The sequence below is a fragment of the Phyllopteryx taeniolatus genome, chromosome 13 (genome assembly GCF_024500385.1).
Source record: "Phyllopteryx taeniolatus isolate TA_2022b chromosome 13, UOR_Ptae_1.2, whole genome shotgun sequence".
NCBI classification, from domain to species: Eukaryota; Metazoa; Chordata; class Actinopteri; order Syngnathiformes; family Syngnathidae; genus Phyllopteryx; species Phyllopteryx taeniolatus.
The window spans coordinates 8,652,561-8,665,641 of NC_084514.1; the positions used below are offsets into that span (position 1 = coordinate 8,652,561).

Genomic DNA, 13,081 nt, shown 5'->3' on the forward strand with positions numbered 1-13,081 from the left:
CGAGGAACTCATTTTCCCTTTCGGTCCGTACGATCTGCTTGCATTGGGGGCGGGGGCACGTGGGGCAGTTACCCACCCGACCCACCAGATAGAGCTGTCGCAAAACAACACTTGGTGTAGATCGAGGAATGTACAGCGAATTCCTGCATATTCGCGGTTCGGCATTCACAAATACTGGGGGGGGGGGGGGGCCTTCTCCGTCATTTGCAGAAAAACTCACCACTATTTTTACGCTGAGGCCAAAGCCAAGTCTTGCTTTGGCGCCATCTAGTGGCATCTTGGTCCCAAGCATTTATGTGATCACTGAGGTGAGCAGCTTCATTTAGTCATTGATTTTTCTAATTGGTAAAACAAAAACAAAAAAGTGCTTTGAAGCCATCTTGTGGCATCTATAGACAATAATAAAGATTTTTGTCATTTCACGTTTGTCCATTATAGTCTGCTTGCATGGGGGCAAGTGGGGCAGTGACCCACCAGATCCAGTGGAAAAATCTCAGTACCAATCCTTAAAAAGGTACATTTCCAGGAGTTAAATATCACTTTTAACCGTTTCGGTCGGCTTGCGTGGGTGAACGTCGGGGCAGTGACCCACCAGACGACCAGATGGGGCTGTGGTGGAAAAAGCTTGGTGGAGAATCTGGATAAAAAGTTCAGTTTGAAAAGCTTTGTCCAAATTATCATGACATGCTAACAAGTCGTACTTCATAAGCCCTCGCCGCTAAAGGCTTCCTATTAGCTTATTTTGATTTCGCTATTTGATATGGACAATCACAATTGACTTTGGACACATGTTTTAGAAAGTGTTAGAATGTTGCTAAGGGTATTAGCATAATCTTGAAAACAATCGTATTCAGATAGTATTGGAGGGAGATTTGGGGCGTGGGGTTAAAAAAAAAAGCAGTTTTTCTCTGCTTCATGCTAAGCTAAGCTAACGACGCGAACTCTGCAACTGCCACTGTCCATTGTTGTTGTTTTTTTAAGTCATCTTCATAACAAAAGCGTCTGTCTTGGTTGTCCTTCGGTGAGCATCTGAAGGTTTCCTGTCGTCAGCGCATTTTCTATCGATCACAAAGATTTGGGTTTCAAGCGGGCCAACCTTTCGTGTTCACGGGGAAAGTTGCCGATCGGGATCTGATTCCCGGAAACGCAACACCTGCAGCAAAGGCGCACAACATAGCTGCCACGCACACATGGCCGCAGACAAAAAGAAAGGCCAGAGAGGGTTTGGGTATTAGTTCCCTTAAGCAGAGAAAAGGCAGCTGTTTTTTTTTTCATTAATAATTGCTGAGAAGAGCCATCACATTAATTATATGACAAGAGCATTGTGTGCACACGTGCACGCGCGTAACTTGACTGGCGTATTTCTATTGTTCTGCTTATTTCTATTGTGCAAGGTGGCTGTTTTCATTATGTGAGGAACAATCAAATGACACATACATTGCACCTGTGCAATGTATACGCTGGACGTTTTGGACTGGATTATTCCTAGCTTTTCTCTTTATTGTTACTGTGACAGAGGGCCGGCGAAAGGAGTCATTGCATTAATTATGGTACACATACATTTCACGTGCATGTGACAGAGCATGCATTGGATTTTTGACTGGATTATTTTTGTCATTCTGTTGACAGTGGTGAGTTGCGATGCAAGTGACTGATTTATGATTTACATTTTTTTTTTAGATACGAGCCGCCATTCGGACGATTTTTTTTTGTTTTGACCCGCTAGCTGAAGAGTTACTATAACGATACAGACAGGTATATATTCTTAATCGTCTATAGAAAATGACTAATATTACATTTTACTGAGTCACAATAGTAGTAGAAATACTACAAGGCGGGCGCACCAAAAGGAAAGCCAGTTATCATGCAAAAGCGAAAACGAACGCCACTCCGCCGAACAGTGAAGATTTGCTAAATCTCTTTCGGCCTTCTGTCGCAATGGCAAAAAGACGTACAGTAAAGTTGACTTCTCGCTTAATAAATGTGATGCATGTCCACGTCAAATGATTGGACGCACTCTCCTGGCCCAGCATTCGTGTGACGAGCACACTAAAGTACAGTAGCTCGTAATGCATCTCAGATACACAAACACACACACACACACATATACAGTGGTGAGAGCGTGTGCCTGGGCTCCACTTTGTACATAATTGATGTGCGCTTGTTAACCTACATCTGCAGCACAGGCCGAGAAAAGGGAAATGATTTCCATGGCAACCCTGGAAGTCTACGCAGAAAATCAAAGTGCACGACAAGCCGGGTGCTCGGAGTTCTCGGGAAAATGTCTGTTTAATTGAGACACGTCGTCCACTAGCTCAGCTACTTGTTGCTAGGCAGAATTCGTTGGGCACCAAGCGCAGCAAAAATCGATGCATACACCCGGGGAAAGGGGAAAAGACAAGGAGACACATTCAAGTCAAAAAACAACGCAGCAGCGTTGGCTGCGTTTGGTGGGGGACGGCCCCTAATGCAAAATCATTTCATGTGACATAAAGATGTGTGTTCTCTGGGGTATTTTTTATTTATTTATGTATTTTATTTGGATTGATTTCGGTTTTATTTACATCTGTTCAAATAAATGGGATATGCAGGTCCAGACGTGGCAAAAACAACAAAAAGTTTTGTCGCCAGCCTATTTTTATGCCAGGTCAGACTATGTTTACATGTCAAATATGTGCTTTTTTACATATGTTCGATAGAAGAATATACTGTATGATCACGTGGAAAACAAAAGATTTTGTGTTGTGTACTTTTACAGCAAATCAGCTTTTACGTGGCAAAACTGATTTTTTCAGCTGTTCATACAGAACGTTCACTTGACAACACCAGTTTTATGCTCTGCGGGCAGTTTTACGTGGCATATTGTATTTTTCTTGCAGCTGTTGTAAAAAAAAGAAGCTATAGTATGTTCACATGAAAAAAAAATGTTCTGCGGTCTGGTTTTCGAGCGGATCACACTATGTTTACGTGACAAAAATGTACATTTTTACAACTATTATGTAAAGGTATGGTTACATGACCAACATTCTTTTTGTTTTGCGGGCTATTTTTATGGTGGATCAAACTATGCTTATGTGACAAAGCATGCTTTTGTGGCTGTTCAAAAAAAAAAAAAAAAAGATGTGTACTTCACAAAAATAGTTTGATGCGGAGGGCCAGAGGATGTTTACGTGGCGTGGCAAATTTTAATTATTTTAGCAGCAAAGACAGTGTGTTTACATAAAAGAAAAAACATGTTCTGTGGTCTATTTTTCAGTGAATCTGACTATGTTTACATGACGAAAAAGTTTAATTTTTACAGCTGTTAAAAGTCATTCACTGCCAGCCTTCCCAGTTAACAAGGATATTTGCCTTCTAAATCCGTCAATGGCAGTGAATAAGATAGGTTATAAAAAATGTTGCATTTGTGCTGCTTTTCGAACAAAAAGGATATACTGTATTTACGGAATGGAAACATTTTGAAGATATATTCTCCTGTCTAATTTTACGGCAGATCACACCACAATCATGAATTTTGCCTAGCAAAATCGACATTTAAACAGAGCTCTCAATTTAAACATGGCAGCTTGGGAAACAGTTCAGCAAGTACGAATATTTCAAAAGTCTGCGGGCCAGAGCGCTTTTGTGTGAGTGTTGCAATCCGGACTACATTAACACACACGCACGCACAGCCATGAATATTGGGTCACACTGGTCACTGAGCATCTTGCTAAGTCACTAAGGTTTCGTGTTGAGTACAAGATGGTAAACAGGTAACCACAGACCACACCTACACACACACACGCACACACACACACACACAGTGTAGAATAAATCCGCTGTGGCTTCTCCACATTTTTCAGACGTCTGCCTGCCGTCGGCTCTTCACTGTTCAGCTGCTCATGCAATATTCAGCAGCGGGATTTACGGGCTGGCTCGGGACGTGTGTGTGTGCGTGTGTGTGTGTGTGTGTGTGTGTGTGTGTGTGTACGTGATGGCAGCCCAAAATAGATTTTAAGCCCAACCTGTCAGACCAGAGAAGAATATGCTATAACAGGACAAGTCTGTGAATAAGTGATGCTGCATTAACAACACACACACACACACACACACACACACACGCATGTGATATGGTGGTATGTTAGTATACTATAATAACAGGCAGAATATTTGATTTGTCCATTTACTGATCATTGGGTCTCATGGTGCCTTGAGATACAAGTAACTCGACCTCCAAGATTTTTGTGATACAATTTGTTTCCGTTGACTTGCGAGCACAAACTTGAGATACGTGCGCTGTATGACGGCGGTGAACTCAACTCAACTCACGTCACGACAAGCAACGGTTTGGCAAATTGTGAATAATTCATCCAAAAAAAAGGCTTCAGGCTGTCTAACGCCAACACCCAGTTGAAGTTTAAACTAAAACAAAGACAATTACACTTTGTGTACTTAGAAGAACCACATAGCTTTGCCTTAAAGTCCGCTTAGCTTAATGCTAACGAACGATGTAAAACACTGTAAATATTACAGTATACTATTGAGTCCCTTACAGTAGTGGTAGAAGCAGAAGTACTATTCTTCATTTGTCTGCATGACTATTATGACTGTACTCTAATGGTCCCCGGTGGCCAAGGCGGGCACACCAGAAGGAGCAGCGCAATGCATTGAATTGCAGCATTTAATCATGTTCCACAAACAGTTTCATTCTTTACATTATATATATCGATCCGTTTTCTTGTGTTATTACTTTACGTTTTTATTTGGGGTTCTTTCCAACTCGTATTGAATACTGTCAAAAATAGTCATGATTCAATGATTTCCAAGGAGATGATCCTTAATCAACACATTGACTTCATCCTTGTGAACTAGTTTACAGGCCATATAATTAAGTACACTTGCACATTCTACAATTAGTACGTGTGTGTGTGTGTGTGTACCTAATAAAGATGCTAGGATAGCAGACACTTTGGACTTGGAGTGCTTTTGTCACTTAGCTCAGACCCACACACACAAACACACAAACCTTATAATAATAAACAGGGGAGTCAGTGAGGCAAAGTCTAAACTCCTTCCTGGTTTTTGTGTCAGTGGATCATTAAAATCTAAAGCTCGCCTTCTCCAGTCTTTTTTCTTTTTTTTTCTTCTTTATGAGGAGGAACACTGACTGGTGAAGGACTGGCGTTTTCTACCTAGCGACGTGGGAACGCCATGACTTGTGAGTCGAAAGGCGAAAATCCCAGAGTTTCAGCCCGTTTGCCTTTGTAGAACAGAGACGCACATGAGGCTACCAGCGAAATATTAATTCTGAATAAATATGAATTGGCCCGAACGTGGGAGGCGAGAGAAGGAGCGTGCGACATAGGAAAAATAGAAAAGATAGACAAAATGCCCAAATTGCGCACAATCGTCACATGGATTTGTTTGATTAAGTCATTGATTGATTTATTTATAATGTTGTGGCAGGTTGAGAAGGAAAAATCATTTTAAAAAACACAAAAATATATATTTTGTATTTCACATGACTTCGTATTTTAAATAATGGCTAATTAAATAGACAATTTGTAGTGCAAGAAGAAACAATTTGTTTGTTAAAATATATAAACATTTAATTTCATTTCATATTTTAAACAATTAATTTAATATTAAATAACATTTTATTCATTATTATTTATTTTTAATTTGTCCTTTTAATAGAAACAGCCAAATCATTAATCATTAATTACAAATGATAACGGCCAGATCATTAATCATTAATCATTAATCAGACCAAGGTATAAACCTTGGTCTGATTAATAATTAAAGTAGTAGGAAAAAATGTTTATTTAAAAAAGTAGATTATATATTTTTTATATTTCACATAAGTTCATATTTATTTTTTAATCATTTTTTTAAAACATTTGTATTATTAATTATTGTTAATTGTAAATGTAAATTTTTCAGTCAAATTCTAAGTTGGGCTAATTAAAAAGTAGTATGTCAAGAAGAAACTAAGTTTTTTTTAAATTATAAAATACTTACTTTATACTTAACATAGAATCACATTAAAAATACATAAAATAAAATGACGGAAAACTAAATAAGTGTTTTATTTCTACATGTACTCATTAGCATTAGCGTGGAGCTCCAACAGATTAATTATTCATAAAAATCGCTTTTTGTCCTCCGATGACAAAGGGAAGAAAGAAGGATAAAAAAAAGAGTGATTAAGGTGACGGCAAATCGTCATCATCATCTTTTCTCCGCAAAGACCCAGAAGATACAACTGCTTTATTATCATCATCATCATTATCATCATCATCATTATCTTCATCATCATCATCATCATCAACGACATTATTGATAGGGGCCGCCAAGACCTGTGTCAGGCTCCTTTTCATCTTGAATATTTTTGGCAGCGGTCTCACTGTGCTGCCTTTTAATTAGCCCGACACACGCACACACACACACACACACGCACGCGCACGCACGCACACGCACGCACGCACGCACACACACGCACACACACGCTTATCTGGGGAAAAATGATACAATCCGGATGGCTCCCCCAGAGGTGAAAGAACATTCTTATTATCCCAGTAAATAAAAGATGAATGAGGAGGAGGGGTGATGAAGAGCTTCAGCAACAAGAACAGGTCAAGCAACGAGGGCAGGAAAAAGGGAACGGGCACAGGACGGAGTGAGGAAAGTACTTGTAGAAGAGAAGAAGCAAAAAGGGGGAGAACAAGACAGGAACTGGAAAAGACTGGGAAAAGGAGAGGAAAGGAAAAGTACAGGAACAGGAACATGCAAGGGATAAGGATGGGATAAAGAAAGAGGACGTGAAAGGGAAAAGGAAAGGAGAAGACTGGAAGGAAGAGGAAAAGGATAGGAAATGGGCAAGGCGAGGCAAGGAAGAGGAAACAACAGGAAAAGGAACAGGGAAGGACAAAGAAACAGGAAGAGGACAGGGAAAAGGAAAGGTGAGTAGAGCAAGAGGAAACAAACTAAACATGAACAAGAACAGGCCATGGAAGAGGGGAGAAGAGTCAGACCAGAAACAGGAAGAAGAGATTAAGAGGAACGAGAGAAGCTTAAAGGAAAAGGAGGGGAAAAAATGGAAGACAAAAGTGATGACCAGGAACAAGAAGAGGAATGGGAAAAGAAAGAGGAATTGAAAAGGGACAGGAAGAGGAACAGTGGATAAAAAAGATGAGTGAATAAGTGTGCCAACCCGAATCTGTTTGGATGCCCAACACACACACACACACCCAAAAAATATATATATACTGTTTTTAACATGCATTTTGTTCTTATGAGGGCTGGACTTCTATCCTTAAACTGCATATGTTGGTACCGAGTGTATGGTATAAGCGCTGTACAGAATTTCAGACAACAAAATCAGCCTTTGTAAACCGGTTAGCATTAGCGCACTAGGGGAAAAAAAATAAAAAATAAAAATACCATTCAGCTCACTCATACAGGTTATATGTACATTACAAATCTAATTTGTCTTAAAAACTACTTACAGATGCTCCTCTGTCATTTTTAGCAAAATTTATTAGTGGCCCACCACTGCGTCCGTCTACAATAAATGTCCGTGTGAAACATTGGTTCCGGCGGTGCAAACAGGGTCCAGCCGGAACCTTTTTTTTTTTTTTGTCCCGGCGGAGCTGCGAGACAGAAATTCTGCTTCGACCTATTTTTAGAGTTGACTTTGCCGAGTTATTTGATTTTTTTCCCCCGTGGCGTTCTACTGCGCTGCGTGAAATGGATCGATTATTATTTTGAACAAGGACTTTTCTTAATCACAATAAATGCTAAAGCAAATAGTGCTGCCATCAATTACTAATGTCTTTTAAGTCAACATTTGGGTGCAAATCAAACAGCTTCCAGGTCATAAACTACGCACAGCAACAGAGAGAGACAGTGCCAAGTAATAAATATGACAAATCAATGTGCAAAATAATAAACATGACAAATTCGCATTTAAGAATATGAATCAAAATGGAGGCGCTGGTGCTAAATGACAATGTCAACATCTGACAATTACATAACTAGAAAACTTGCCAGGGGTGGGTAGAAAAAAAAAAAAAAAAAAAAAAGTGGAATTTGCTTGAGTGATGAGACGAGGTCTGCAAAATGACTAATGTGCGCTACATTAGCAGAAAGAAGTAGCTGAGCAAAACAATCGGGTAAAAAGCCATTTTGGACAATAGCGTTCATTAGTGAGAGTCCCCGTTAATCTGCTAACGCGGCCAAGTGGAGATTTGGAAGCGTTCAAAACGACTTTTCTTTTTTTTCCCCACAGCGTGTGGAACGGGAATGTTCATTTAGTGACGGGAAATTGGTGCCGAGCGTGTGTGCGTGTACTGGATTAATATGTTTAAATCCCGCTAATGGCGAGGACAATCACCGTCCTCGGAGGCCGTTTGTAACGCAATGTTATTATTGTGTGCTTAGCATGCCGACTAAACCAAGGAAGGAAGGCAGCAAAGTAGGTAAGCGAAGGAAGGAAGGAAGGAAGGAAGGAAGGAAGGAAGGAAGGAAGGAAGGAAGGAAGGAAGGAAGGAAGGAAGGAAGGACGGAAGGAAGGAAGGAAGGATGCCGAGATGCCAACAACTAGCATCACCTCTCAGGAACATTCTTCATATGTGTTTAACCACGCTAGCTAGCCAGCCGCAGCTACCTACCCGCACGATTGCCAGACGTGAGGAAGATTGGTGTGTACGAAACAAGGGGGAAGACAATAACCAGAACACACACCCATGACACTCACTGGCAAACTCCAAGCTAACCTAGCGTGCAACATGGCCTCTCGGGAATATTTTTTTTTACATATCTGGAATAGCGGAACACATGGCAAAAGCCCGTAACAAAATACGGCCAAACCAGAAAACGTGGCATCACTGAGAATGTACAAAAATAAAATCGGGTCTGACAGAAAGCAAGCAGCAAGCAAAAAAGGAAGGAAGGAAGGAAGGAAGGAAGGCAGCAAAGGGAGGATAGAATTAAGGTTGCGAGAATAGAAAGCAAATCTGAGGGAAGGAAGGCGGGAAGGAAAGAAAGAGGGAAGAAATGAAGGAGGTCAGGAAGTAAGGCAGGAAAAAAGAAAAAGAAGGATGTAAGTAGGGATGCAAAATAAAGAGCAACACTGTGGGAGGGGAAGAAGGAAGGGAAAATGGAGGCAGAAAGGAAAAGCTGTAACGCCCCCTGTAAATGTAATAAAGTGATTTTACATTCAAAGTACATATGTAACTGTATGCAAAGTTAGTTAAGTATGCTAACCCGTACTGTTATATTGTATTGGAGCAAATACAGTATAATATAGCTGCAACTGCGCAATGTCAGCCTTTGTGTGTGTGTGCGTGCGTGTGTGTGTGTGTGTGTGTGTCCTCCAGGACTTTGCTGTGTCAGCACGTTGCTCTTATGTAATAATTAAGATTCACAAGGAGGACAGGAAGTGTCACGTCAAGTACCAGTAACATCAACTAGAGCTCATTTTAGTCAGCATCAAAAGAGCAACTCGATTTCATTAAGATTGGCTTTTCGAGAGAAGAAGAAGAAGTAGTAGAAGAAGAAGATCCAATGGATTTTACCATAAGGTTAGCGAGCGTTAGCTTGGTATTAACCAATTTTTGGTGAACAAAGGAATTGATCTTCCTCGCAGGGTTGAAAGGATGCTTTTTTGTTTGTATGTTTTGTTTCAAGCTAAGCATACTTAACTTGGTGCTGAGTTTAGCATAATTAGCTATGATCATAGCTTAGCACACTTGCCTCACATTAGCTTAGCAATTTAGCAATTGCAATATTATGACATTTTATGGCATCAAATGTTTGTCTTTCTATTGTCAGATTGGCATAGAGATATAATAATGATCATGAATATGTGGAATATTTTAGGAACATGTGTATTATTGTATATTATTGTTGTTCATAATTGGAAATAATTTAGTGCATCTAATTATATTTAATAATATACAAGCTGTATTATTATTATTATTATTATTGTTGTTGTTGTTGTTATTACTAGTACTACACACTGGTTTGTAAATGTAACCTTGATTTGAGTATACTGTGCAACATTAAAGTATGTTTTCATTTTTGTTATTATTATGATTTTATCAATCATGCCATTTTATTACCGGGGCATGAAATTGCATTTATTTATTTTTTTATTTGAACAACAACAACAACAACAAAAAAGATAAACTGTATAAAACTAATACAAACATACATACATAAGGCTGAATTGTGTTTATTCATGTTACAACTATCTCTTGTTTTTAACAACAATAAAAGCTTTGAATATATTTAACCTATTCATATCGTTTAATTATTACGATAACAGATTAATGAATAATTACACATTAATAGCGTGAATCTTCAATAAACACGTTTCTACCTCTGAGTCATTTCAAATCACTTTTCAAACGTGAACTTTTATGACGTTAGTCTTACATTATTATTATTATTATGATATGAAATAACACCCATGGCTATCTTTGCTAATGCTAATGCTATTAACAGCTACATCAAGGCACGAACATGAGCAAGGCTTCCCACGGAGAAGATTCCCTGGATGCAGGAGGAGGAATTAGAACAAAAGCGGGGGGCGTCCAAACAAAGAGAGGCTCTCGTCGCCTTCTCCGCCGTCCTACTCTGCATTCCTGCAGCGCGAGCATCCCTGGTGGACAAAAGAGCGAGTGTCCCGAGCGTCGCCAGCCGGGCGGCCTTCGAATATGGCCGGCTCACACTGCGGCGTCATATTCAATGTTCTTAGGAGTTGACACTGTTTCATATTGTTTCCTATATTGACGTCATCGTTTACAGTGGTGCCTGGAGATACCTGCACAAGTTGAATTTGTTCCTTTACCACGCTTGTAACTTACAAAACTTGAATCTCAAATCATCTTTCCCCCATTCAAATGAATGGAAATGCTATTAATCCATTCCAGCGATACAGTAATGGCACAATGAAATAGATTGTTATAATGTTTGTCACACTTTCTCCTTCAATGCACTTGTGCTGCTCATTCTGGTTTGCGCGCCTTGGCCACCTGGGGGCAGACAGACATACAACTACACAGTACTGGAGCCGCAGCCCTCCCTCTGCCAGTAATATTAGTCGTTCTTCGCGGAGGATAAAGAACATATGCCTGTGAGTATTAACATATTGTCTGTCTAGATGTGTTGTACTACCTGTGCATAGATGATAGCGGTTAGCCCGTGTGCCTATGGCGTTTCCCATTGTATGTTATCATTAAGGTAGCAGAGGCTGTCCACACACGTTGTTATAAACACAGAATGTAGAATTCGTGTATAATTCTCTTTGTTTTATGTTTAGTTTGACAAACTAATTTTATGTTTAGTTTGACAAACAGTGTTCGTAAGTCAAAGCAAAAAAAAAAATCATCAGTTAATCAACGACAGAATCAAGATTCTGTAGCATTAGCACACCGCCACAATTCCGCGTCAAGAAGGCTGATTTAGCGTGTGGGCGAGTAGCCACGTGTGACTTCAAGAAGCTTGGCCGCTTAATAGACTCGCACCTCTGAGGCCCCCCTCGGAGTCCTCCGGGCACAGCAAGAAGTAATGGCGGACATGGATTAGATAAGGAAATAAGAAATCACTGCTTCCGATTAAGACCGAAGACAATCACGAGGGAATCTCATGGCGAAAACGGGGGGGGGGGGGAATCACTGCTGAAGCATCGTTTCACCAAGCTAGCCAGGATCTTATGTTAGCACACTAGCTTTAAGGCTTATGTTAGCATACGCATCCGGTGTCGCCCCACACCGCGCGATACAGCCGAACCAGCGGAAAAATATGACGGTTGGCAACTCACACCCACACACTGAGCGGTTCGCTCTATGGATGCCTTTAGCGTAAACAGTTAAGGAAGAAGCGGGTTGCTACAAAGAGAGGACGTGGGCGAGAATAAAGAGAAGAGTGGGGATATACTGAAAGGCTCAGCTCGCTCCCATTCACTTGAATGGATCCGGCCGGTACGTACATCGCCCGCATACATTTGGGCAACAGAAACTACAAAGCTTCGCTATTTCATCCACAGGCACATAGGAAATTATATAGTTCATTATTGTTTTAAAATACAATACGTGGCTACTTCATTTAGTATATAATGTCTTGGCAGCGGCTCGGAAGCTTAAAATCCAGAATTGTATTTTTAGCATGTGTGAAAATGTATGTTCATTTTGATTGGCTGTAATCTGTGAGTTGCTACATCGGGCAAATGAGATTCAAATTTTGAATCTCCGCAAAAAAAAATCTTGAATCACTTTTACATTTGCTTAGCTTATTTTAGCATTCTTAATTTAGCATTCTTATCCTCGAGTTTAGTTAAGAATATATTTCACGTACTTATTTCTTTAGTATACATGGGGAAGTTGTTGAATTACTTTTAAGTAGACTTATAGTTTAGTTTTAAACGACTATTTTAGTGCAGTCATTCTCAAAGTGTGGTACGCGGGTTCTCTCGAGTGTTACGCGATAGAATCATTGCCTGAGTACAGTTCAGTTGTATTTAACTTTTTAGTGCAATACATTTGCATTCAATCAGATTTTTGGGGTATTTTCCTATATTTAAATGCAGCGTCAAACTGTGCATAAAGCTGCACACAAATGGAATAAATTGTCAATAGAAGTGAGATCAGCCCCAAGTGCAAATGTTTTTAAGTCCAGGTAAAAAAAATATATATTTTTTTTTTATTTTTCTCATGCTTTTTAGAGCATTTCCACTTTTAAATGATATTTCTTGCACTGCACACTGTTTTTATTGTATTTTTTATTTTCTCTTTGTTTTAAACGTTTTTAAGCTGTTTTTTGTTGTTGTCGTTTGTTTGCATGCTCTCCACATGCCTGTGTGGGTTTTCTCCGGGTTCTCCGGTTTCCTCCCGCATTCCAAAAACATGCATGCTAGGTTAACTGAAGACTAAATGATCGTAGGTGTGAATGGTTGTTTGTCTATATGTACCCTGCGATTGGCTGGCGACCAGTTCAGGGTGTGTGCCCATAACACTCTTGCCCAAAGTCAGGTGGGATAGGCTCCAGCACACCTGAGACATTAGTGAGGATAAGTGGTGCAGAGAATGGATAGATGGAT

The 13,081-nt window shown here is 39.9% G+C and overlaps 1 protein-coding gene across 13 annotated transcripts in view; it reads right to left on the minus strand.

Annotated features, from left to right (window-relative positions):
• Positions 1 to 13,081, minus strand: part of pacs2 (phosphofurin acidic cluster sorting protein 2) — a 37,183-nt gene that overhangs the window by 23,245 nt on the left and 857 nt on the right. The gene's annotated exons all lie outside the window — the stretch shown is intronic.